Source organism: Mytilus californianus, unplaced genomic scaffold (assembly GCF_021869535.1).
Source record: "Mytilus californianus isolate M0D057914Y unplaced genomic scaffold, xbMytCali1.0.p SCAF_3, whole genome shotgun sequence".
Lineage (NCBI taxonomy): Eukaryota > Metazoa > Mollusca > Bivalvia > Mytilida > Mytilidae > Mytilus > Mytilus californianus.
In genome coordinates, this window is record NW_026262679.1 from 31,714,377 (window position 1) to 31,719,544 (window position 5,168).

At 34.4% G+C, this 5,168-nt stretch overlaps 1 long non-coding RNA gene across 1 annotated transcript; it reads left to right on the plus strand.

Moving 5' to 3' along the window:
* Positions 1-246: 246 nt before the first annotated feature.
* LOC127734415 (uncharacterized) lies at positions 247-4,153 on the plus strand. The gene is made up of 2 exons (XR_007997547.1): positions 247-328; positions 3,833-4,153. It is a non-coding gene; the product is annotated as an uncharacterized LOC127734415 (long non-coding RNA).
* Positions 4,154-5,168: the final 1,015 nt, after the last annotated feature.

The following is a 5,168-nucleotide window of genomic DNA, read 5'->3' on the forward strand; positions in this document are numbered from 1 at the left end:
AGTTTCCAAAGGAGCTTTTTAAAAAATATTTTTATGAATTTCATTATACAATTTCAGTTATAAACATCATTATGGTAGAAAGTATGTTTTAGTGTGTTTTTTTTAGTTGGTGTTTTTCTTCGTTATTTTGATGCGTTTATAGTCTTATCAATCAATGGTCAGGTTAGAACCTATAGTTTTAGACCGTGGAATCAGCACAGATGGTCTTTGTATTCGAGATCATTTCCTTCATACATGTACTGACATGTAAACACATATCAAAATGTTGGGTTGCATAAAATTTTCAATTTTTCTTATCATTTTTATGGAATTGGATTTTTCTTTGCAGGTAAGAATGTTTATTATGAAAGTACAAGAAAAAATGTACCAGGTTATGGTCATACATGTGTATTATTCATAAACACAATTCAAGAACAACTGTTACAGCACTTTCTCATCTGTCTGTTGACTTCAAATCGACGAGCAGTTGACCAACAGTTGGCACTTAAACTGGAATGAAAAGTTTCTTTATACGTTAAATTTCATGGAAGCATTATAATTCCGTGTATTTTATATAAGAAATGATCGATGATAGTAAGGGGTTAACTAAGAAGCCGTAAAAATATGAAGAAAATTGTATTGTATAATTGATTAACAGGAATACAATTTTTGTTTAGGAAAACTCATTTGCTCGAGAATATAATCAGTCTGCCGTTGTGATTAACACAACCTTAGGTTGAAACCAGTGTTAAGTCACGAACGAGGAAATGATTGCATAAAATGATAACGACAAACATTACAGGGTTATCTAGATCTGTGACACGTTTAAATATAAATAAAACATAAAATAAAACAGTTCGAATCGTTTAAAATAACTACTGTGCAATTGTCGAATTGACGACAATGTCTAGTCTAGCGCTGTTGATTTAAAGTAAAGCACTGAAGATGTAAAGTCACGGGCTGTAAAGTAAAGTTATCTTTTTTACCCTGAAGTTTCGACTACTTTAGACAAGAGTGCACACGCTGAAATGTCTCGCCTTCTTTACTTATCATTGATATTATGTTGATAGTCCTAAATATAAAGCTTTATTACAACTGTCACATAAACTTAACATTAACCAAGTAAACTAAACATTGACCAATGAACCATGAAAATGAGGTCAAGGTCAGATGAACCATGCTAGGCAGGCATGTACAGCTAACAATTCTTCCATACAACAAATATAGTTGACCTATTGCTTATAGTTTAAGAAAAACAGACCAAAACGAAAAAACTTAACACTCAGCAATGAACCTTGAAAATGAGGTCAAGGTCAAATAAAACCTGTGTGACTGACATATAGGTCATAAAATATTTCCATACACCAAATATAGTTGAACTATTGCATATAGTATTAGAAAAAAAGACCAAAACTCAAAAACTTAACTTTGACCACTGAACCATGAAAATGAGGTCAAGGTCAGATGACACCTGCCAGCTAGACATGTACACCTTACAATCATTCCATACACCAAATATAGTTGACCTATTGCTTATAGTATTAGAAAAACAGACCAAAACACAAAAATTTAACATTGACCAATGAACCATGAAAATGAGGTCAAGGACAAATGACACCTGCCAGTCAGACATGTACACCTTACAATCATTCCATACACCAAATATAGTTGACCTATTGCTTATAGTATTAGAAAAACAGACCAAAACACAAAAACTTAACATTGACCAATGAACCATGAAAATAGGTCAAGGACAAATGACACCTGCCAGACAGACATGTACACCTTACAATCATTCCATACACCAAATATAGTTGACCAATGGCTTATAGTATTAGAAAAACAGACCAAAACACAAAAACTTAACATTGCCCAATGAACCGTGAAAATGAGGTCAAGGTCAGATGAAACCTGCCAGACTGACATGTATCCCTTATAATCATTCCATACACCACATGAGGCTGAGGTCAGGTGAACCCTGTCTGATGGACATGTAGACGTTGCAAGGAACCCATATACCAAATATAGTTATCCTATTACTCATAATAAGTGAGAAATTTACATAACAAAAAAAACTAAACTTTTTTTTCAAGCAGTCGCTGAACCATGAAAATAAGGTCAAGGACATTGGACATATGACAGACGGAAAGTTTGTTAGATAAGGTATCTGCATACAAGGTATGAAGCATCCAGGTCTTCTACCTTCTGAAATATAAAGCTTTATACAAATAGTTTACGCCGCCGTCGCCGCCGCCGCCGCCGGATAGTAATACCTATGTCTCACTTTCTGCGACTTTCGTCGCAGGCGAGACAAAAAAAAGTGTGAAGGAGACATTGCTGAGTTCGTTAATTGTGATGTCCTTCAGCCTTAATGGTATAATCACAAGTGTACTAGGTTAAGAGTATCTATTCTGTGCTCCTTTCAGAATATCTTAATCAGTTCCTTTGTAATATCATAGAAAATGTTAAACTAAATGATCAACGAATAAGTGTGGTATACTTCAATGAAACAGCAAGCCAAGTACACAAATAACTCAAAAGAAATTAATTTATATGTCAACATGTCGGGGCCTTTTGAATCTTGCTATGCGGTATTGGTTTTTGTTCATTATTGGAGGTCCTACGGTGACTTGTAGTTGCTAACATATACGGCATTTGGTATCTGATTCATAGTTGTCAATCATACAACATCTCCTTATTTTTTATCTAAATCTTTGAACAATAGACAGATGTTTATAGAGAACGTTAAACTCTAAATCTCTCCGAAGTTGGAAATACATTATAAACAGAAGTTTTTAAAGGACAGCCCCAACTCCTAATTTTCAAAATAACAAACTTTTAAAATTTGACATAAGGCATCCAGGGGCGTATAAGCTCAATAACAAGTACATGTATGCTATGCGCGATGTCAAAATGCCCTTTATTTAAATCTTTTAGTTGTTTTCTTTTACCCAGTTGTCTGTGTTGCTGTTAAGACCTTCCACAGTTTACAGACCTTTCTATGGAACGATATAGGCTTACTGCTATAATCTTAATGTACATCCACCGACTGATTTTTATTTTGTGTTCGTTCTGAATATGCATGAAATATATTTCGCTGGGTGTTTAAGCAAAAAACAACCAATCAACCGAGAAATATTTGTGAATATCAATGACGCATTTCGCAAGATGGACGCTGTCAAAGAATAGAGACTTGAATATGGAGCTTAACAATAATGTTTTCTAAATCTATTCTATTTTACAATCATACATTCATTTGATCATTTGTATATTCAATACTGATATATTAACACAAGTTGTGATACCGTGAATAGGTTTTGATCGATTGGTGGACTGTTGATATTTTAAGTCCAATGGCAAATATTTCCTTTTCAGAGCGGGAACAAATTAAAAATAAATCTAGGCTTTGCAAAGTGAGCCAACCAGGATGACAGGCGTAGAACTTCGACTGTCACAGAAAATACAGGCATTTTCGATAGGTCAGAAATGTTACCTTGCTTCGGACCACCTGAAAGGGTTGTTATACAAGCGAAAAGAGTGTGACACTTTTCCTACATGAGAGATCGGATTTCATGTTCAAAACTCCGACTGAACGTGACTGTGTATTTAAACATCCTGCACAGCAACCCCCTCAGATGGAGTTACTCTTATTTATATACACCGGGAAACATACAAAAGCAATTATCACATGAACTTAATAAATAAATAACAAAATAAATTTCGAACAAAATAAATTCCGACAACATTCATGTATATATGCAACATAAATATTTCCATTGTTTGATTTAGTTATAATTTTTTGATGCTCTTATCGTTCTAGTATCAAGTAATTGAAATGTTATTGTCATTCCAGGATGTAAGTTGTGACATAAAGAATCGAACAAACTCTTGCCCGGATGGATTTTGTTGCGTCAGAGACCAATTTCTACCCCAGTACGTATACTGCAAGAAGATCGGTCAACTAGGATCTCATTGTCGACATATTCCAGATGAATCTGTGTGTAACTGTGACACTGGACTTACATGTGTTCCAAACTTAGACGTTCCTACTTTCGTTTCTATCTATGGGATGTGTCATAATTTAACAACAAAAGCAACATAATTAAGAAAAAATAGGCTTCAAATACATGTTGGGATCTTACAATAATTGTTAAAAATTATACACATAAATGTATATCTTACATATTACATGTACACACTATATGGGCTTGAAATGATATCAAAATACCAGTAACACTTTATAAATTTTGTGCGTCTGAAAATCTGATATTGATTTACTTTCATCGTGACCGATTAAAATCAAAAATAATATTCCAGGCGCACATAAATACTGGGGAAATTATATATGACCAAAAGGTGCATACACAAAATTATAGCCAAACAATATAAGGTCCACTTTTTCTTGGGTAATTAGAACCTTATTTTCCTGGACTACTGAGCTGATAATCGCTCGGGCATTAACCGTTACATCCCACCAGCAGCGGTATCCACCAAAAACTAGAAAATGAAAATAGCACTTTATTAATTTGTTGGGTCCGAAGATTTTTTCTAGATCTACCATAATCGGTAACTCTAAGCACCAAATATTTGAAAGCCGTGGAAGCAAACATACTTAGGGAGCTATGAGACCAAAATGGACCAAAACATAATAGATATTATTTAGTCATTTTAGGTCAACTTTTAAGTTTAATGAAAACATTTTTTTTTGTGCGATATCGACTTCATATAGATTGGTACTTCCCGATGATCCAATGACCCGATAGCTCGTTATATAATAACAAACCATGTAAAAAAAACAAGATTGACTAAAGAATAGACATATGGTCGCATGTGGTCTTCTACCGACCTGTCAAAATAAGGGGTACGTTTGGCTGCGCTGGATGTATAAATACGCAGCCACATAAAAATAAGGAGATGTGGTATGATTGCCAACGAGACAACTATCCACCAAATTTCAAATAAAGTGGATGTAAGCAATTATAGGCAACCGTACGGTCTTCAACAATGAGAAAAACCAATACCGTATAGTCGGCTATAAAAGGCTCCGACATGAAAAATATGAAACAATTCAATTAAGAAAACTAACGGCCTAATTTATAACAAAACAATTCACGAAAAACCAATATGACAGACGTCACTGAACTACAGGCTCCTGACTTGGGGCAGGGTATACATATTGTTATGCGTTT